Source organism: Oryza sativa, chromosome 10 (genome assembly GCF_034140825.1).
Source record: "Oryza sativa Japonica Group chromosome 10, ASM3414082v1".
Classification (NCBI taxonomy): Eukaryota; Viridiplantae; Streptophyta; class Magnoliopsida; order Poales; family Poaceae; genus Oryza; species Oryza sativa.
Window position 1 is genome coordinate 3,762,811 of NC_089044.1, and position 22,930 is coordinate 3,785,740.

A 22,930-nucleotide genomic window follows, 5' to 3' on the forward strand; every position below is an offset into this window, starting at 1 on the left:
AATCAGGAGATTGAATGATTGGAGCTGAGACGAGTGCCTTTTTGAGAATTTCAAAGGATTTTAGGCACGCATCATCAAACTCAAAGGGAGCATCCTTGGCTAACAGATTGATCAGAGGTCGGGCGATCGTAGAGAAGTCCTTGATGAACCTTCTATAAAAACCAGCATGTCCCAAGAAACTGTGGATCCTTGATGTTCATAGGAGGAGGAATCTGATCTATTACATCGATTTTGGCACGATCAACTTCGATTCCTCGTTCAGACACTCGATGGCCAAGAACTATCCCTTCACGGACCATGAAATGGCACTTTTCCCAATTGAGTACCAGGTCCTTCTCTTGGCATTGTTGTAAGACTTTATTTAGATTCTGTAGACAATGATCGAAGGTATTTCCATAGACAGAGAAGTCATCCATGAAGACTTCCATAATGTCCTCGATCATGTCCGAGAAAATAGTCATCATACACCTTTGAAAAGATGCAGGAGCGTTGCACAGTCCGAAGGATATCCTACGATAAGCATAGGTACCGTATGGACATGTGAACGTAGTCTTACTTTGGTCCTCTGGATGGATGGGAATTTGATGATACCCGGAATACCCATTAAGGAAATAGAAAAAAGAATGATTTGCCAGCCGTTCCAAAATTTCATCAATGAAGGGTAGCGGAAAATGATCCTTTTTCATAGACTTGTTAAGTTTCCTGTAATCTATTGTTGGTATTTCTTAACGACATTACTAGAAATATAATTCCCAGCAATGGCGCATAAATACTTCTGGTATATTATGGTTACAGAGTTCATCCGCAAGCGCACGGATATACCATTGTAGCATTTCACTCGAGAGTATTCCAAGGTTATTGTATTTATTTTATCCCGTGGGAAGATCATGTAGAGAGAACTTGACTAATAATTTATATATTACTTGTGATAATCATATCCTAAGCAGGGGTTAAGATAATCCAAGGGTAGAGTGACACACAAGCAGTAGCTACTCATTCTCATAATAAATTATCTAAGCTAAGTAGAAAGAAAAAAAAAGAAAGAGAGTATATTCCTATACTTCTAGTATACATAGTATACATACATTCTAGTCATTTGATATACTAGCTAATACCCTCTATCCGATGCCCTCCTGGTACTTTGAGATGCCACCCCTGACTGTCGAGTTCCTTACGATAGCCCGTCAAGACCATACAATCGGGGCTAAATACGGAGGAATACCCTCCCCAGGGAATTAACTTAGGACTATATACACGCGCAGAGGAATACCCATACTGAGCTATCACCATTAGCGGCCCACTGTTGACGGCTGTTAAGTACCAAAATAACGCCGTCAATACCTGCATAAAACCATAAATGTGAATCATCCAACATAGTGGTAGGATTTATTTCTAACAATTTCCATGAGTGTTGATGTATATTTGTATGCAGGTGATCAACCACCAAAGTTGGGAGAGAATGAGCATAAAGAATGGAAATATATTCTGTGTTGATGGACTCACATGGTTTTGAGCTACAACATATAAATTGTGCAATAATTTGGAGCCAAAACATAGAGTATCATGAAGTGGGGCCCACATGTTAGCATTCTGAAGAAGGATGTGGGCCAGGGGAGCCAACCAGGGTTCGGTCGAACTCCCTAGTTCGGCCGAACCCCTAGCTGGCCCAGTCCAGCCCCTATTTGGTATGACGGTTGTACTCCTCATCCCAATGACGGTTGTGGCCGTTTCTACCGGTGGAAACCGTCATAGAGAGGAAATATGGCAAGAGGAGAAGGAAGATGCTCTTTCGATTCTATGAAGAATATTCCTAGCATCTCCACACTTCCAAGCAAGCTCCACACTATAAATACCCCTCTCCCCTCCCTCATTCACACACACCAAAGCATGAGCTGAATTACAAGAGGCTCTAGTGTACTTTATTGTATATTAGAATAGGGAGAGAGTAAGGTAGAAGGAATCAGAGGAATCCCGGAGTTGTCGGTAATCTCTTCTTATCTTTTGTATCTTGTTAATTACTTTGCTTTAATAGAAATATCATTCTGAGTAATTAAGATTTGCTTAGTGAGAATTACTTCTTGGTTAGTTCCTAATTAGCATACGGGATCATTGTTCACTATAGTCTATTTAGTGATTGCTTTAGTGTTTGATCGGCACTAGAGTAGTTATTAATTGCGTAGACGCGGTGTCTGGGTAATTAATCTCCAGGGGTTACTGCGTATCCCACAATACGTTTGAGGTGGGTGTAGAGGTGGTGACAGCCCTCAAGAGCACTTAAGTCCTCCCTGTCCGGGTACATAGTAGAGCAATATCTGGGAACAGCGGGTTGCCAGTGCCTGAAGTATTGCATTAGGATTAAACTTTAGCTTTCCCTAGACACTGTTTCTCATTAGGAAATCCTCTCTGCCCTCTGCCCACATTAGCTTTGTGTCCTTGGATGAACCGGAGGAAGAGATAATCACACATGTTCCCTTGGATTCGATACCCTTGGAGTACTCCATAGGGGAAGTGCTACATCGGTATATCCATGCGCTTGCGGATTCTATCTGTGATCGTAAGAAATACCAACAAGCATTTCTGGCGCCGTTGCCGTGGAACGGTTGTTGTTTATCTCTAAACCTTGTTAATCCTCGTATCATTTTTACCTTTTTATTCTACCTCTACCCCTGCTATCCCAGAGAAGTATTCTTGTTCAATCCTTCTCGACCATGGAGCGACCTCTCTTCGAGTTGTTTGCTCCTCGGGGCGAATTTTACGAGCCACCTCCTTCATCGGAGCCTATTTTAACACCTGGCTATGAAATTTGTTCCGAATTCATCAGTATGGTTAGGGAGAAATCTTTCTCTGGTTTTGGCTAGGAAAACCCCATCCATCATCTGCGGGAATTCGAACAGCTTTGCTCGTGCCTTAAGATTCGAGGCATGAAGCAACAAACTGTTCGGTGGAAATTGTTTCCATTCTCTCTTCGTGAGGGAGCAAAACAATGGTACACATTTACCGTTGGGTGTGTAAACGGTGACTGGGAGAAATTGCGAGATAGGTTCTGCCTCGCATTCTTCCCTGTAACCCGTATTACTACTCTTCGTGTAGAAATTCTGAGTTTCTAGCAGATAAATAAAGAATCGATTGGTGCAGCCTGGTCTAGATTCACTAATTTAGTTCAGTCTGGTCCAACCCTGTCTATACCCGATTACGTGCTATTGCAGCATTTTCAAACGAGTTTAGATAGGGAGTCTACATTTTACCTTGACATAACTGCTGGAGGGTGATTTATGCATAAAATTCCCGCCGAAGGCAAGGAAATTCTCGATCGCATATCGGAAAATACCTCCTTGGTCGGGCAGTGTGTTGAACCCCATCCAGAAGCATTTGTGTCAGGAAGGGAGGAACCTTCTTTTGCCAAGACTGAACCCAAGCCTTCAACATCTTCGAGTCTGACTACAGAGTCCTCCATGAAGCCATCGCCGGATTCCAGAGAAATTCAAGCTCCGGGTTGCGCTCCTAAATTCAGGGATGGTCCTCATACCGATTATGTGAAAACCTTGATAGGCATCCTCCCTGATAATACGCCAATAGAGGAAGTAATGGCGGTTCTGCTTCATGAGTCCCCTGAGTCTACTCTAGAACATGATGATCTTCATTTCATTCGAAAAGATTCTGGCGAGACCCTTGAGTTGCACTCCAAAGAACCACCATCACAACCTCCTATCGAGCGTGAACCTTGTCCCTCTGGCCATCAAAATGTTGTTCTCGACATTTGTCAAGAAACAACCTTGTTCTTGCACGATGCATCTCTTGAGAAGGAGAACCTGCAAGCCATGGACAAGCTTGAGACATCAACTCTAGAGGATGAGAACTCCACAAATGAGCATGAAAGCTTCTCTTTCAAAGTTTCCTCAGTGGTCATGCTCACATAAAGAATCTCCAGAGTCATGTCTGATTAGTGCCACATTCTTGTGCGAGAATCACAACCACCTAACAGTCCTCAACTCTATCATGTTTAGAAGAGTCGAGCTTGTTACCATAAATAAAGCATTGCCGGGAGATACCCCGGATTATCTTGGTAAGTTTTCTTTACAATAAAAAGCAAGAACCAATTTTTAGGATAATATTCACCTTCGGGTATTCTTGGTCAATAACCATTTCAGGTTGAGATTAAGAACGAGGGACGTACGATGCCTAAGAACTCGGGAGCTACATCAACTGTACATTTTGGTATTCCTTGGTGTCGAAACATACTTTATGAAGACTCCAACATCACACTTGGTTTTTGATGTCTTGCGACACCAAAGTCCAAGTGTGGGGGGCGACGAGCTTGCGTGACGAGTTTCATCAACCAATGCCATCTTGGTTTGCATTGGTGTTAGTCTTACCTTGCTGAAAAAAGAAGAGAAAAATAAGAAAAAAAAGGGAAAAGAGAGACGGAAGAAAAAAAAAAGAGAAATGAAAGATGGGAGAAGAGGAAGAGAGAAAGAGCGCTGACAGGCTACATCTAGATCAAAGACCGCATTATGTGCGAGTCTTTAAAATATGGCCATACACCTCGCTAGTAGCGATCATGCTGCCTCGCTACAACCAGCCCCTCTCTTGAGCTCATGTGCCGCCTTGGCTTAGCCTCCATCTACTCCTAGTTCTGCACAACTTCTCGCTCCCGCAACACGTACATGCATACAAGCAAGAGGGGATGCCCTATTCTTTCCTAGGTGTTAGCTGCTCCACTCCAGTTGGCACTTGCATAATTGCCCAAAAAGAGATGCATCCTACGTCTCTTCAGCATTGCGCCGACGGAGCACGCCTTCAAGGCACAAGGTTATTGCACCAGAGATGTGTGCATAACCAAAACCACTCGCTGGAGTTGGTGTGGTCAAAGTGCCTTCCTCCGCCACAACCTACGTCAAGACGGAGGAAAGATCGACAATCACATGTGACCATGCCACCGCTTCAGAGATTTCAACATATACATCATGCTGGCGGTAAGTGCACTCATGTATGCACCAAAAGATTCACCATTTTTTTTACTCATACTTATCTCTAGTTGAGTCTGGCTTGATCGTCCATTTTCGTATGCTATGGTTTGGGTGGACGTCGACATTCATAGGCTTTTTAAATTGAGCGTGATGCTTAGGATAAATAGCCTGCTTTATTCAAAGTTGACGTGGTGTCCACTTTGTTTAAATGAATTGTAGAGCTAGTACTTTCATGGACTTCGGATGTATACCCTTTGTGGACTAACCCCTGCAGGAAAAGTTTTAAATTTGATGGGTGAGTTCTCAAGTACGAGTCACGCTGAAGGTAAGTCAAGGGCCAGGAACAAATCAATTGCCAAAACATGCAAATGAGAAACATATCACCTCTCAAGGTGCACGGTACGTATATTTCCAAATGCTCCTTTATTATGTTATATAAGTTTATCGCAGCTTTGTTTGAGTTTTGCTTGAATAAAAGTTTGGTGAAAAAAAAAGAGTTTTGAAAAAAATGTTTTTAATAATAAAAGAAATGTCTCTCGAGTAAATAAAATGCCAAAATAAAATTATGGCAAATTTGTGGGATTGTGGGGACACCCAATTTAGGCTTGGTGCCCCAAAAATCCACTCGTGATCGTCCAGGATTTCGATCACGCACAGATTGATATACAGAACAGCTTTCGATTATTTACACAGGTTTGTTCATACAAGCTAATTATATAACTGTTAAAGGGTGAAAAGATCCAAACTAATATATCCTTATTTGAAATACAAGAAAATCCAAAGTTCTAAACTATTAAACTCCTAAATTCTTCAACTACTAAAACTACAACTAATAAACTCCAAAGAACTCAAAGAACTCCACAGGCAAAAGCTCGAGTGTAGACTAGCCTAGACAAACTTGTCGTTGCCGTAGATCTCGCTTCCTTCTGATCTCTTTGTTAGCACGTTTTCTCTATATGTCAAATTATGCAAGGGTGAGTACTTGTGTACTTAACAAGACATATTATAAATAATTAAAGGTGAAGAGATATGAATAAATAAAACAATAATAAATTAAAGGAATAATAAAAACCATAAATCATCTTTATCCTCAACAATTTAATTTTTAAAACTACTTATACTTTAGGAGTAGGAATCACCCTGATGACACAACTCCAGAACCGGGAGTATGGCACATTCGAATGATTTAATTCACCTCTACAGAGACTGTCCAGCTTTACCCACATGATGCCCACAGCTAGCTAGGCTGAGAACAACAGAGCCGTTCGAAGGTCCCACTTACTACTAGTTACTGCACGAGTGGGATATTGATCCGTCCTAGCAGTCGGGCACTTGCCAGGCCTAGACAAGGCTACTTGGTCGCTGCTTTCACGGGTTCCACCGTTGTGAACCATGCCCCCAACCTCCTTACGCATGCGTTCACCCCAATCCTGCTCCTAGTGAGCCAACCAACAGTCTTTCATATAGTGGGACAATGTACTAGGCTAAGTCCAATTACTTAATCGTGTGGATGGACGCAACTATGTCATTTCCATGGTATAAGGGGGTAATTATAATCCGGTTAAACCACCCAAAACTTTCCAAACTCCCCACACCAACTTCATCATTTATCAACATTTATAATCACAATATTCACAATCTCAATTCATAAATGCCCATTTTAACCGGATTCCTAAGTTTGTAAAGATGTTTGAATAATAAACCACATAAAATGATCTTAAATGCACCTTTTCAATAATCTCATGTAACAATGCTAGAAAGCATTAATAATTACCATAATGTTATTCTAAAATATAACATCTACCCATGAGATGTTAAAAGAGTAAATATCATGCATCAAATTTAAATATGAATATTATATCAAGGTTTCTATATGATCAAAATTTTAATTATGTCTTGCCTTGCGCCTTAAGATTTTCCGCGGCTTTAGCGTAGCCATCTGGGTCCACATCAGCTCCTTGGATGCCGATAGAACTTGCTGTACGGTCTAACGTACGAATACGAAAAAGATGGCAAATAAAGCCTATAAGCAAATTGCTACAAAGAAACGATAAAACCAAGGAATAAATAAAATTGGAGCGAGGCGAGGGGAAAAAGGAATGATTCCTTATAAGTTTGAATTTGAAAAATAAAGAAAGGTGATGGTTTCTATAGGTTGGAAATTGAATAAAATTGAAGAAAGGATAATTTTGGATAGGTGGGGTTTATTTGGTGGATTTGGTTTCTAGTCGGTGCTAGAGTAAAGTAGCACGACGGCTAGATATTTGGATTGGTTAGCCGATGCTAAAGATGGGCAGCATAACAGCTAAATATCGGCTCGTCTAGTCGATGCTACAATTAAGCAGCACAACGACCAAGGAGTTGAGAGGTTGGTGCAGGTTTACGGAATAGTGTTACTCTACAGTCGTGAGTGACCGTAGAGCGGTTAGGATTGCACAGAGCCAAAAGCTAGTGTGCGGCGTGCTGTGGAGGTCGAGGGAGCAGTGAGGCTCCGACCACTGTACGCGTTGAGGCGTGGGATGAGAAGAGCGACACTTCGACCTTAGGATTAGGTTATGCCGGGTTTTACGATCTTCGGTTTGACGTCGGGGTTTAAGACCACGCGAACGTCTCCATAGAAGACGTAAAGTTTCCATGGCGGCTTTTTGGTGGCTAAGGATTGTAAAAGAATGGTTTAAAGAAATTTGAATTCAAAAGAGTTTTTAAAAATAGATTAAAATTTGAAATGGTATTTTAAAATAAAGAAAAGGGCATTTAAAGAAATTAAAGGATAATTAAATTTTAAAAAGGGTTTTTAAACGATAAATTTAAAATTAAAGGGATATAAAGAATCAAATAATTTTAAAATAATTTTTAAAGGTTAATTAAAATAATTTAACATTAGAAAGTAAATAAATAAATAAGAAAAAGGGTATTGAAATAAAGAAATTTACATAAATTTTTAAAAATAGAAAATTTGGTATGAAAAGAGAGGGTTTGAAATCAGATGAATTTAGGTCCAAGATTTACTGGAATCGGATCTACGGTTTCAGAGATATGGGCTTCTAAAGATTGGGTTTGGAATTAAATAGAGAAAATACGAAATGTTACTGTGCAGGGGCCCACCTGTCAGTCTTTCTTTTCTCTTTTCTCTTTCCTTCTTCTTCCTCCCGTCTCTTCCTCTTTCTTCTCTTCGGTCGAACAGAGAGGAGGAGGAGAGGGGGCGCCCAGGCTCCAGTGGTGGGGAGGCGGTGACACCGGCGTCAAACCGCGTTCCCGAGCGATGCACTCCCGAGGAGGGTGGTGGCAGGTGGAGGAAGTGAGGGAGGGTGGTGGCAGGTGGAGGAAGTGAGGGAGATGGCCGGAACGGCGGCGGCAAGGGCTCACCTTGAGCCGGCATGGATGATGGCGGTGGTGACTTGACTTAGAGGTGGAGGGAGAGGGGAAAGGGGGAAAAACGGACTCGACGGATGGAGGCGATGCCGGTGGTGCGAGGAGAAGGGAAGAGGAGCTACGGATGAGGAGATCGACCGACGGCGTCGACGATCGGCCATGGGAGAAGAGAGACGGAGCTCGAAGAGCTCGGTCGATGTGGGAAAAACAGAGGGGGTTCGTTTACTTATATAGGCGATGAGAGGCGGTGGAGGAAGGGAAGGCGACGACGGCACGGCTCGGCGTCGGCTCGGGATGATGAGAGGCGGCGACGTGTGTCCTCGCCGGATTGGGCGTCGTCGGCGGTTTGGTGGTTGGCGGCGGCTCAGAGCGACGCGTGGCGCGGCGGCGGCGGGAACAATGGGCGATGGAGGCGGCAAGCAGTGGGCGGCGGCGGCTAGCAGCAGCGGCAACTAATCAGCGGACGGCGGCGGCATTACAGCGGTGGCGGCAAGAATGGCGGCGGCGGCGGCGCAGCTGTGGGGTGCCACGTGGGCCCCCAGTTTGCGGTGGAAGCGACGCGGTAGCAGCGTGGCAGCGGCTGGCAGTGCGGGCGGCGCAAAACGGCTGCGGCATCGCTGGAAGCGGCTGGGCGGTGGCGGCGCCCATGGTGGCGCGGTGGTGGCGGCGCCCACTGGAGGAAGAGGAGGCGGCTCGGCCTGGCTGGGCCGCGCTAAGTGGGCCGGCTCGGCTGGGCCGGCGGCCCGAGAGAAGGGAGGAAGGGAAGGAAAAGAAAAGGGGAATGGGCCAAATGAATGGGAGTTTGGCCCAAATTGAATAGGAAGTTTTGATAATTTGTGTAGAGGGTTTTGAATGGAATTCAAAGGAGATGAAAAATCAAAGGATGGATGGATGGATGTATGTGGACCTTTTTGGATTTTGGTAAGAAATAAAATAGGATTTCGAGGAAGTGAAAACTAAAGGAGATAAAATTTAAAAAAGGAATGTTTGAGGGTCTTTTGAATTTTATAAATGGAATTTGAATATAAGGTTTTTGAAACAAAAGGGTTTGAAATACTTTTTAAAATAAAACCAAAGATATTTATTTTGAGATATAAATTTTGAAAAGGATAAAAATAAAGATGCTCCAATATTATAGAACTCAATAAGAACCAAATATAAAACTTGTCAAAAAGATTTTCTCTAATATTTTAAAATTTAAAATTTAAAATTTAAAATAGCCGAATGGAAAGGAAAGGAAATACAAATAATTTATCTACTAACTTTGGATAAATTTTGGGATGATGACAAAAATAGATGGAGGTAAATAACTAGGATTTTAGCCTCCAAAATGTGTGGTATGGATTTTTGGTGAAATATTTGTGGCTAAAGGAAGTTTGGACTTTTTGAATAGGAGGGATTGAAAAGGGATATTTTATGGGCTCTGGAAATATTTAGGTGGAGATCCAAAGGAAAGGCATCAACATTTCATGTACTCTAAAGATATTTGGGTAGAGTTCAAAGGGAGAGTATTAACTCTGAGGAAATTGGAAACTGTCATTTTATGTACTCTAGGGAGGTTATAGAATGGCATTTCATGTAGGCAAAATTTGCTACAGGACAGACAAAAATCGTGTAATTGGCTGAGGGGCACTGAAAAAACGTGACACTGTCCGTGGACACTACAAAAATTGTGTAATTGGCTATAGGATACCGGACGTATTATTTTATAATTTCCAGAATGAAAGTGGTGAGATTTTTTACGAAATGCCTAGATTGCCCCTGCGGGTCACCATCTATCAGTATAATTTTCCTAATGAAAAGGAATCGCTGGAATTGCAGTAGTACTGGTATAACTACTGCACATGTACAGCTATGAGGCGCACTGTGCCAGCGTCGTCTACACTGTCTGCACTTGCTTCGCGGTGGCGTCTTCTGCTGCGCGGCCGCTGGACGGCACGGCGAGCCGCCCGCCGGCGCCGGCGGCGGGGAGGTCGTCCTCATGCGCCTCCTCGGGGCGCTCCATGGCGCGCACCAGCTGTACGAACGGCCAGTGGTCCGGCGAGATGAACTCCGCGCCCATCCTCTGGTACATGAAGTGGCACGGTCGTGTGCGCGACGAGCGACGTGCCAGGGGTAGTCGTCCCAGTCGCGCTCCACGACGAGCGACGCGCTCTCGCTGGCGAGGCGCGCGCCGTGCTTTGCACAGGCGGCCTCGACCTAGGCGAGGATCTCCACCGCCGCGGACCCGTTCATGCCTGATGCAATCACCGTGCACCAGTAGCCGCCATGGATCCCTGCGATGGCCTCCGCGGAGCGCAACCGCAGGAGCAGGACCTTCGCGGACAGCTCGACGGGCTCACCGTCGAATACCCTGCACGCTGCAGCCAGGACACAGTCACCGTGCGCCGTCGCCGAAGCCGAAGCAGCCTCCTCCTCCGCCGCCGACGCTGCCGCCATCGCGAGGTTAGTGTTAGGTTTGGGGATTTTGGGTGGGTGGGGTGGTGGCGAAGAAGACGACTAGGTTGGGTTGGTTCGACCGGACCCAGTCGGGAGCGCGGGGGCAATTAGGGCATTTCAAAAAAAATCTCACATCTTTCATCCCATTAATAATAAAATAATGCGTCCAGTGTCCTGTGGCCAATTACACAATTTTTATAGTGTCCACGGGCAGTGTCATATTTTTGGATGTCCCTCAGCCAATTACACGATTTTTGCATGTCCTGTAGCAAATTTTGCCTTTCATGTATTCTGGAAATAGTTGAGTAGAGATCAAAAGGAAAATATTGGTTATGGGGAACATAGGAATTGGTATTTCAAGTGTTTGGTTAGAAATCAAAGGGGAAGTATTTGGTGGAAGATAAAACTAGATTTGGTGGTAGTGTGGTAAGCTTTAAATGAAAAGATATTAACTCTAGAGAGATTGATATTGCATGTGCTCTAGAGATAGTTGAACGGGAATTGAAAGGGTATTTGTTGGAGGTGTTCGGGAATGGATTCAAAGGAAATATAATTTAGAGCCAAAGTTAAAGATTAAATAAAATAAACAGAGGGTTTTTTTATAAAATTAAAAAAAGAGCGATAAACTTTGCAAATAAAGTTTAGATCCAAATTAAACAAGAGATTAAAAACAGAGATTACTCCAACGGAAGAATCAAGTAGTACATGACTTAAAATATTTTGCAAAAATTTTTCCCTGAAATTTGAGTCCGTTACAGGGATCCACGCTCATTAAGTTTTCAATCCAATTCCTTTATAGCATGGATGTGAACAACTAATTTTGAGGCTATGATAAAATCTTTTCAATTTTTTGTAGTCCATCGGGTATTTGTTGTCCACTAACCTTTTTTGCAGGAAATAAAAAGACAACTAAGGAGCAGTGTACAATAACCTCAACATTCATAGCACTCTCCTTGGTCTATGAGAAAACAAAGATGCACAGCAGAGCAAATGCAATACTTTGTTACAGTCGATTCGATTCAAAGCTTGGTAAGTACGATCTGGTAAGAATCTCAAACACCCTGTGTATCATGACGTCATACATCCGCTCTGCTAGGATACCCACCATGCTCATTGTTGCCATAAAAAAATAAAAAAATAAAAGTGAAATAGAATAAAATAAATTTAGGCACTTCATGCGCCTAGAGTTACTTGAATAAAATTTGGCTCACCGGTACTTTACCCCGGTGAAAGCCCGTTTTGCTTTCGATGCTTTTGTTGAATAAAGATAAGGTACAAAACAAGTGTGGGGGAGTCTTTTCGGAACTCCTGACGTGCTACAGCATCTACTCAACATGACAATGCGATGAATACCATCCCACGGCCATGCACAAAACTCAGCAGTCAGAACCAAGTCTAGGTTGGGTTGGCCGAACCAAGTGTTCATCCGACCCATGCCTGGCTCGGTTCTGTCATCCTTCGCCGTGTGGTCAGGTTTGCGCGTCTCCTTCCTTATCCTCCCCTGGTTGTGAGTTAAACTTGGCAGAAAACTTGAATATAATTTAGTTTGATTCCAAATGAAAATTGAAAACATTAACTCTCAACGAATAAAATTTTCCTATGATTAATCATGTATGCTTTTTATTCTTTGCTAATACTTGTCACTTGTGAACAACTATCTATCATAGGGAATCTTGCTAATCTAAGTAATTGATATATGTGATATGGTTATGACAAAAGAAATTATTGTCCAACTGTCATGATACTTGGGATTTTATCTTTGCGAAAATTAAAAAAAATTAGAGCAATACTCCTCAGTGAATATATTATTACCTACCAAGGCCATATACGATTCTTATTGCAAAATCCTGATATATGTTTAGGCTGCTTGGCATTACATTGAGCTTTGTCAAATTATTGTGACCCGTGTGAGATGCTCTTCATACTTTCATGATTAAGATCACGTACACTCCATATACACATGTATGCTAAACTTCTACGCTAGAAGCTAGCATCCATCATTCATCATTTATTTTATCCATTAGCCACAAAATAAACACTCCACATCATTTATTCCTCTTCCTCCAAAATTCTTTCCAAAAGAGAGAGAGATAGAGATAAGAAAGGCATGGCTATGAAAAAAGATGAAAAAAATAAAGTCTTGCTCATACAAGTATGGAGCATTGATGAAAAAAAAAGAAAGAAAAATAGAGAGAATCTTGCTCATACAAAGTATGGGGCATGCACTCTCTCAAATTTCCAAATAGAGAAAATTGGAGGAGGAGGTATACCAAAGGAGTTGTTATCTTTTATTTTCCTTTTTCCATCCACACAATTTTCTATACACATACACATACCACGCACATGCACATTCTTGATCAGAGAGTATGACTTGCTATCTCCTTGGGTTCGGTATTTTGGCTTTGCAATATATGTGATGCAGGTATGCCCCGATTTATCCCTACCGAGCTCCACCTATACAACCTTTTAGAATAGGGACAATTCGGCAAACATGCCTTGGTGAGGATCCACAAATAAAAACCACATGAGTGATCTGAGAGAAGGTCATTTGAGGAGTATAGCTACTTTGCGAAAATATATAAAAACTCCAAGAGATTGACAAGAGGATTAAGGAGGACTTGAGTCACAAATGTTCCATTCATCAATTGCCCAAGATGGTAAGTTAGACACTTCAAAAGTTCACAGGCACAAGTATGGCTTAGAATAATGTGTACTTGTATTGTATCTTGGAAAATTTTATTCCACATTAATCCTTAACCTTTACTTGGGACGAGTAAAGAGCTAAGTGTGGGGGGTTTTGTTGACGGCTGTTAAGTACCAAAATAACGCCGTCAATACCGGCATAAAACCATAAATGTGAAACATCCAACATAGTGGTAGGATTTATTTCTAACAATTTCTATGAGTGTTGATGTATATTTGTATGCAGGTGATCAACCACCAAAGTTGGGAGAGAATGAGCATAAAGAATGGAAATATATTCTACGTTGATGGACTCACATGGTTTTGAGCTACAACATATAAATTGTGCAATAATTTGGAGCCAAAACATGGAGTATCATGAAGTGGGGCCCACATGTTAGCATCCTGAAGAAGGATGTGGGCCAGGGGAGCCAACCAGGGTTCGGCCGAACCCCTAGCTGGCCTAGTCCAGCCCCTATTCGGTATGACGGTTGTACTCCTCATCCAATGACGGTTGTGGCCGTTTCTACCGGTGGAAACCGTCATAGAAAGGAAATATGGCAAGAGGAGAAGGAATATGCTCTTTGGATTCTATGAAGAATATTCCTAGCATCTCCACACTCCCAAGCAAGCTCCACACTATAAATACCCCTCTCCTCTCCCTCATTCACACACACCAAAGCATGAGCTGAATTACAAGAGGCTCTAGTGTACTTTATTGTATATTAGAATAGGGAGAGAGTACGGTAGAAGGAATCGGAGGAATCCTGGAGTTGTCGATAATCTCTTCTTATCTTTTGTATCTTGTTAATTACTCTGCTTTAATAGAAATATCATTTTGAGTAATTAAGATTTGCTTAGTGAGAATTACTTCTTGGTTAGTTCCTAATTAGCATACGGGATCATAGTTCACTATAGTCTATTTATTTATAGTGATTGCTTTAGTGTTTGATCGGCACTAGAGTAGTTATTAATTGCGTAGACGCGGTGTCTGGGTAATTAATCTCCAGTGATTGCTGCGTATCCCATAGTACGTTTGAGGTGGGTGTAGAGGTGGTGACAGCCCTCAAGAGTACTTAATTCCTCTCTGTCCGGGTACGTAGTAGAGCAACATCTGGGAACAGCGGGTTGCCAGTGCCTGAAGTATTGCATTAGGATTAAACTAAGCTTTCCCTAGACATTGTTTCTCATTACGAAATCCTCTCTGCCCTCTGCCCACATTAGCTTTGTGTCCTTAGATGAATCGGAGGAAGAGATACTTTCCCTTGGATTCGATACCTTTGGAATACTCCGTAGGGGAAGTGCTACATCGGTATATCTGTCACGCCCAGAAATATACACCATTTCCAAACGCTCAGTGCATTAATCCTCGTCCCATGAGGCGAAGTACACATAGACATTGTTGATTATTACAAGCCACACTTGCGGAAACGTGAAGGAGGTACTTTATTACATGGGCGACTCTAGGCCCTCACACTCAAGGATAAACAAATAAAACAACGGAAGACTACGAAACAGCAGCAGCCACAGGCACTCGACGGCGGAGCGAACTAGAGATCCAAGCATTCATCTTCCTCAGGTCCATCCTCTGGATTATTTTTGTGAGCAAGAGTGAGTACCACCACCGTACTCAGCAAGTCACATCGGAAATGCAACAATAATGCATAGGGGAAATAAGGAAAAGGCCTAATAGGGTTTATTTGCATAAAGGCGTAGTTTAAACATTTTAATCAAGTTAAAGCTCATTTTAAAATACGATCCTGCTCTAAGCCAATATTTTAATATCACCAAGATCGCATGAGCTTGCGAACCTTCCTTAACCCAGGCTAACCTCCACATGACTACACCATCATGATTTCACCCCCCCAAGGTTTTATAAAACAACACGAACTTTGGGTACATTGCTCAGCTTGCCCATAACCGAGGGTGTGGCTATTCGAATAGTTTTTAACTCTGATAAGAGGTGTACAACTTTACCCACAAGACACAACCTCAACACGTGTTGCCACGCACCGGGTATCACCACGGTACTCAGATAGAGGTCCTGACAAGACTATCCATCTAGGTCTACCCAAAACAGGAGAACCCGCTGAGGTTTCACCGCCCGCCGGTTCCCGACAAGGTAAAGGTTGCCGGATCCCCCGGGACGAGACAAGCCCCCCCTTGCGCCGGGTGAAAAAACGGCCTTAATCCTGGCCCCACACCCTTCCAACCAATGGTCCCTATTTTGAGAAAATCTAAACTTCCAGTCAGGCCTTACCCACTAGACTTGTGGTTGCACGAAGATGCCTTGCAACAGAGGCCCGAAGACCGGTCCTTATATTAGCCGGGGTGCGACTACCAAAGTGACCAGCTTGCACCCCGAGCCCAGCCCAAAAATATATTTTAGTTGCACAAAGCATTTTATCACCCATCTATTGACAAACCCGTCAATAGTCCATAACTAATCCAGTTTTAGTTGTTAACCACCATAGTCTAGTTTATCCAAAAGTTCTAAGTTGAAACTAAGCACAACTAAGCATTTACCTAAAGCAACTAGTTAGTCCATCATGTAGGGTACTATACTAGTCAAGTTATAATTTTACTAGGGTTCACAATGATTATGGATATCAAATCAATATCATGGCCATAACGAAAGGCATAGGAATAACTAATAAAACAATATTAATAATGAACGGTATAATTTATAAAGCAATGCAATATAAGTAAAACAACATAATTTTCACAATATGGGATTCAACATGTTCAAGGTAGATATGACTTGCCTTTATCGCTCACAAAGTCTTCGACGTCAACGGCGATGAACAGCTGATCTTCCGGAACGGCAGGATCTACACGACCAACGCGAATAAATACAAAAAGACTAATAAAATCCATATGAACAGAAGCAATAAAACACATAAATGGGTTCTAATCATTTTTAGGATAAATTAGAGATTTGAACAGGTCGATTCCGAGTTCAAACAGTTAAGATATGGCCATTTGAAGTTTAGGTGCTGTTTAAATGGAAATTTGCAATTTTGTGAATTATTTTTCTAAAGGAAATTGATTTATTGCACAGAGAAGAGAGAGGGGGTCCACGGGCGGGTCCCACTTGGCAGCCGCTTGATACACCATGAGGGCGGCTCACGGCGCACAAGCACAGCCGGGAAGGAGAAGCACCCAAGCTAGGCAGCACACCGGCGACGGCCAACGGCGCGACGACGGTACGACAGAGCACGGGAAGAGGAAAAACGGAAAGGGGAGGAGGCGCCGGTTCTCACAGAGTAGACGCGGCGGCGAGAGGTCGACGGTGTTGCCGGCGGTGAGGAAGAAATGGTGAGAAGCTTCGGGTCGTCGGTGTCGTCGTTGTTCCCGCGGTCGTCGTGCTCGACGGAGGGGTGGACGGGGAAGGGGAGGAAGCGGCGAAGCGGATGGTGGCGACGTGGGCTCCGATGAGGTTCCGACCACCGGTGAGGGGCGGCCGGAGTTGCGACGGTGGCGGCACAAGAAGAGAGCGGCGCGGCGGCCATGGAGAGAGGAGAGGGAGAGGGCGGCGGTGTGAGGGGAGAGAGGAGGGAGTCGGGGGTCCCTTTTATAGGCCAGAGGGGAGGGAGAGAGACGCCGGGTAGGGAGATCGACACCGGCCATGGTGGAGCTCACCATTAAAGAACATTGTCAAAATCCGCGACGAATAAAGCGGGATTGAGTGGGAAATTATGGGGGTAATGGAGAGGATGAGGTGGGAATTAATTCCCTTCAATTAATTTGATGAAACGGCGAGTGGAGGAGGTGAATCGGAGGTTGCCGTCGGTTGGAATTCGGCCGGAGAGAGAGGATGGCTGGAGATTAGGGATGACGAGTGGGACCCACCTGTCATCGAGAGGGAGCACACCTGTCTCTGACTGGGCGCGCGGAGGAAGAAAAACAGACTTCGGTCTGTGGGAGGGGGAATGAGCTAGGCTGGCCCAAGGAGAGGGAGGGGATGGGGTGAGAAGAGAGGGGTTGCCGGGCTGGGCTGAGAGAAGGAGGGGGAGAGATGGGCTGGAAACAGCCCAACAGGAGGAAGTGGATTTCTTTTAGCTTTTCCTTTTTATAAAATTCTTTAACTGTTTTTGTTGCCTTAAAATTATTTAGGATGCTCTGAAAATTCAAGTAAAAATTGGTTAAACATTTTGAAGAATGTGGAATTTATTAAAAATACCCACAAGCCAATTTGACATAAATCTTGGTGAATTTTAGTTGTTGGAGGCTCTTTTAGGCTTTTAAAATTTCTAGAAATGCATTACAGCACGATTTAAATTTAGGGCAATTTTTAGGGCGTTACAATATCCGTGTGCTTGTAGATTTTATCTGTGATCGTAAAAAATACCAACACCCACCTCTCATCCGCCGCATATAACCCCAAATAATGATATCCCGTAATCTAGACACCACGCCTAAACTATCAGATACTACTCTAATATCATCGTCCTGACATAGAGTAATTGCATATGCAAACATTATACCCGCACCGAAGCATCTCCCAGATAAGCTAGCAGTATAATCAGTATAACATGAACATAATGTAAAGTTGGCATTCATATACTCGGAAAGTATTTCAATACCATAAATGTATAAAGAAGAGTATTCTAAATAAAGTACATAGCTTACAAAAGAGAAGAGAAGAGTTACTATAGCCATACCCGAACTCTTCCGAAGGCTTCCGGACTCCTGATTTCTACTCTATTCCTATTCCACTAGCTTAAGAACATTAAACTAACTTGAGAGAATATAAGAGAGCTCTTGCTTGAGGTGTGTGTTGAAGTGAAGAGAGTGAAGTCCTTATATAGAGGTAGTTATGACGGTTGTGGAAGCAGAATTATCCGAAGTGCCCTCCAACCGTCATTGGGATGCAATCCTGGACGTCCACGCCGAACCCTGCATCCAACAGCATCAGGATGGGTTCGGCCAAACCATGGGCTGGGCCATCCCGGCCCATCTTCGGCTGGTGGCCTCCTCTATTGCTCCTTTATGCAGACTTGTGAATTTTGGCCCAATTCATCGTGTCAATTCTGAGTTCTTAGCCCATTCATGCATAAGTCTGATTCTCGACATCGTCCGAATGATTTATCGTCTTAGTTGATGCCGATTCTCCTCCATTTAATGATCATTCTCTGCAAAAGGTTAGTGAACCTAATACTGGCGGAATATTATTATTCTAACATGTATATGCATTGATGCATTGCAAGCATAATTAGTTCTCCTCTATTTTGGTAATATTGATGGTCGAAACTGATCGATAACGACCGTCAAAAAACCCCCCCAAGCTTGAACCTTTGCTCATCCCGAGTGAAGGACGAAAGGAAACAAAAACTTGATTGTTGATCAGGAGTTGCTACTATGCTGTATATCTTAAAGGTACAAGTGCAAGGTATATGTACTCTCTCTCAGATTAAAAAATCTTTGGCACAGTGGCTTATCCTTATCTCTGATTCCCACGAGACACCGGTTCTCCTTGCCTTGGGCGGTTGAAAGACAACATCAATTATAGCACCAATCACCCAATCTTTATTCGACTCTTATTTCGGAGGTTTTCAAATGATTTTGCAAAAGAAAGCCAAGTTCCTCAAATGATTCACTTAGTCTCTCTAAGTGTATCAATATGAATTTCTTACCATTTTTGCCTTTTTGATTCCTACTCTAAGGTTTGATATGTTTAGCTCGGTAGGGATCAAACATGGCATACTTGCATTCAGATTTATTACTAAGTTAAAAACGTAGACTAAAATAGATAACTAAACATACTCAATATCAAGATCGTGCAAAGTGTGTGATATATTGTGGAAATGGTATATAAAGAAAAATAAAGAAAATGCTTCTCCTTTGTGCTTACTTTCTTCTCCCATAAATCATTCTTTTATTAATTAGGAGAGGGCATAGCTACACATTTCTCTTTTTTTTTTCTTTTTTTTTCATGCTCATGCTTGTGAGAGCATAACTTATTTTTTTTCATAACCATGCCTTTCCCTCCTTCCCTCTTATTTATTTTTTTCTGAAAGGATTTTCTTTTTAGAAGAAGAAAGCACGTGAAAGCATAGAGAATTTATTTTGGGGTAGTATGGAAATGGAATGGAATATTGCTTAGCTCCCAGTGTAGGAGTTTAGCATGTGCATATATGTGGGTGTATGATCTTGATCATAGAGCATGAGAAGTTCATGGTTTAATCATGATGGCACTTTTTTGGTTCTGGTAGGAATTTATATCAATTGAGGAACTTCAAATTTATCATTTTGAAAAACAAAACATCCGGAATTTAAGTCAAACTAGGATCAAGATCATAGCAACCCTTATTTACTATTTCATATCTTGCAACAACCTAGACTCAGATCAGCAAGTGCAACTCATTTACCTCATCTTCCAGAAGTGGCTCGGGAGATTCGTGAGGGGGAACTGCTGTAACTGTAACACCCAAGAAAACCACATAAGCCTGGGATGCCACTAAACAACCACACATAAGTGCCAAAACAAGAAAATTTTGGCAACAACTACCTTAGACAAGAAAACATCGCGGAAGCATCAACATATAGATTAAGGTTATGATACAACAATGGACTGACATGTAGGGATAGGCTTGAAAAGGTAGCTCATTAATGGTCAACACTTCTAGTGTTTAATTAACCCATTATGTCTAAACACAAGTAATCCTATCAGCATATTACAATAATCATGACTAAGTGAGATCATGTCGTGCAACAGTGTAGCTAATCCCATCCCTTCACGCAAACATATCAACAGCAAGTACCTGAAAAGACTATAAGGGGATGAGAATAAATCTCAGCAAGCAAACGGCTTTAACAAGCTACTTAAACCACAGGTGGATTATATAGTTAATTAAATACTAAGTTATGATTCACATAAAGACAAGTTGAATATCCATAGACTAAAAATATCATGACGTCACCAATCAAATCCATATACTCACAAATCCCAGAGAAGAAAACACTTCTCAAAGATATCTTCGATCGATATTTCACGTAACATCCTGCAATATGTACATATGCAATGCAATGATATGTACTCCTGCTTTCACACCCAACAGGGTGAATAAATGCATATGCAATGCAATGATATGTACTCCTGCCTTCACACCCAACAAGGTGTGAAGCTGCATCGTATTACGGCAATATACGATGTTGTACCGGTACGGTCGCAACCATAGGTTCACGACATAACTTCAAATGCAATGCAAGTGATGCAAATGCAGTATGAAATCCAGAGTATAACATCGGAACCAAATTCCTTCGATGGAGATCAGTATAAGGGTATTATAACCAAGAGCATAAAGTATAACCATATACAGTGTAAAATCAATAAGTGTGATTCAGATAGGTAAATCCTCTGTGCAACAAATAATAATATATCGGTTGATGATATATAATTTTCAAAGTGAAGGTAGAATAAAATAACAGGTTAAAGCTGTAGCAAACCACCGCTACGTTCACTTGCCTTCACTGATGATGAGATGAACTCTAGTTGCATTCCGAAGTGGCATCACCTGAATAAACACCGGCTCAGACTCAAATAACATGCATAATCATTCAAGAATCACACATACGCTTCCTACGCTGGGATCCCACCCCAAACAACATTAAACAAATCACCGATAATCTTCCTATAAAAGCAGCATAGATTAACAATTCGATACCTCCAATTCTACATCACATAACACAGCAAAATATATCATTTCTGACATCTACAGAACAAGAGTTACAACTTTCATTTAGATAACAAAATTGAATTCTTCCATTTAGCTGGCCTAAAACATGGCACAAAACAGAGAAGTGCATCTGCCCAGAAAACTGTGCAACAACCATTCAAAAGAGCACTGACAACAAACTACAAGATAAAATCTAACAATTTTTATGTAGGAGGTAGATCACAACATATGCTACAACTTTTGTAAAAACAAGTTTCTCTGATTCCATCTTTAAAATCCTCTAAAATCCCTCTGAACCTCGACTACAGAAAAATGCATCGATATTTAGACAGCCAACTTCAGAAATTGATACCTCCTAAACCACTTGATATAAACTCATGCCATTTGGTCAGAAGATAGATCTACACGTTTCTACAACTTTTGTATAGAGACTTTTCGCAGGAAATCCCATTATGTTGGCCGAAAAGGCAGCCAAGGTAGAACTGTGCAGGGTGGCAGATCAGAAAAAAAACCCGGTTGAGGAATAAATCGGTGGATCCCCAAACTTACTCGCTTCCAACACTTGATCTAAACCCTAATAGAAAACCAAAACAGAGGGACGAAATCATGCATTGATACCTAAGCCTCCATGGGCAGCGGGTAATCAAACCCCACATTTCCATCTTCACCTCGATTTCCTCCGCTTCCTTCTTTCCCTTTCTTCTCCTTCCCTTCTTCTTCCCAGATCTGCAGCAGGGCAGGCATGGGGGAGGTCGACCAGAAGGGGAGGTGGGCGCCCCAAGGTACCAAATGACGGCTAGGGGGAGGTGGGGAGGGGGACCTCCTAGGGTTTTGGGGTGTGGAGGGGCAGCTGGGCCTTGGGCTGGCTGAAAGCTAGCCCAGCTAGCGAATAACTATTGTTTTTCTTCTAATTTCAAACACCAAAACCTTACGGACTTCCAATATATCCTCTACGGTATTCTATTTTTTTCTAGGGCATTACAGTAACCTCCTCCGCTAACTCAATCTCTGAGAGAGAGTCGGTCAAGGCGAACCTTGCCCGCGAGAATGGAACTGAGAATTCATTCCCTCCCAAAGTTATCTTGAGGCTATCTAATCGGAGCGTGTTTATGAGGAGTTGCTCAATGGAAAGCCCGATTAGAATGACAATATCTCGGATTTCAAAGACGTGGAAATCCAAGACCGCCTCCCTGTCTTCAAAGTAGACAGGCACATCTTGCACAATCCCAAATCCTTCGATGATATTTCCGTTCGGGTGTTTGAAGAATTTGTTTGTCAGGGTTACTGGCTTATCGCTCAGATAAGCGAATGCAAATGACTCAAAGATGAGATTAACCTCGATAGTTGGACTGTAAAGAATACCAATGTCGTTCCCCTCCAGATGACAAGGAATGATTCAGGGAGCGGTATTTATCCGAATTACTTCGTATGAAAGCTCTGCCTCCCTTAGCCATTCGTCGCTCATTATGGATGTTAGCTCCCGAACAGTTTCCCGTAGGAACCCAAGTTCCATAAGATCAGGAGGCGGCAAAGGGACGAGTGGTTTCTTTTTACTAAAATAGTTTAGGGTGTTGCCATAGTCTTCGTCAAAACCGTCCCTTAACAGAATTGCGGCATGGTCCGAAGTCTGAATTTCTTCATTCGCAACGGATGGCTGCAAAGGAACTTTCTCATCAATCGAGCCAGTGGAAGTGGAAGGTTCAGATTGTGACTCGATTGTTGAAGGTTCCTCTATCTTGGACACGGATACCTCCGGAGGGGGTTCATCAGACTGTGCCATGAAGGAGGTAC

General features: G+C 42.6%; 2 long non-coding RNA genes and 1 other non-coding gene across 3 annotated transcripts; all 3 read right to left on the reverse strand.

Annotated features, from left to right (window-relative positions):
- Nucleotides 1-5,625: 5,625 nt before the first annotated feature.
- LOC9271747 (uncharacterized) lies at nucleotides 5,626-8,540 on the reverse strand. Its single transcript, XR_003238852.2, has 3 exons — nucleotides 8,073-8,540; nucleotides 6,868-6,954; nucleotides 5,626-5,919 (listed from the first exon to the last, which is right to left on the reverse strand). It is a non-coding gene; the product is annotated as an uncharacterized protein (transcript).
- A 6,159-nt stretch (nucleotides 8,541-14,699) lies between these two features.
- LOC136353672 (uncharacterized) lies at nucleotides 14,700-17,404 on the reverse strand. The gene is made up of 3 exons (XR_010737056.1): nucleotides 16,724-17,404; nucleotides 16,226-16,291; nucleotides 14,700-15,048 (listed from the first exon to the last, which is right to left on the reverse strand). It is a non-coding gene; the product is annotated as an uncharacterized lncRNA (long non-coding RNA).
- Nucleotides 17,405-19,972: 2,568 nt separating this feature from the next.
- On the reverse strand, nucleotides 19,973-21,937 carry LOC4348149 (uncharacterized). Its single transcript, XR_001540257.3, has 3 exons — nucleotides 21,758-21,937; nucleotides 20,929-20,977; nucleotides 19,973-20,233 (listed from the first exon to the last, which is right to left on the reverse strand). It is a non-coding gene; the product is annotated as an uncharacterized lncRNA (long non-coding RNA).
- Between the last annotated feature and the right edge of the window lie 993 nt (nucleotides 21,938-22,930).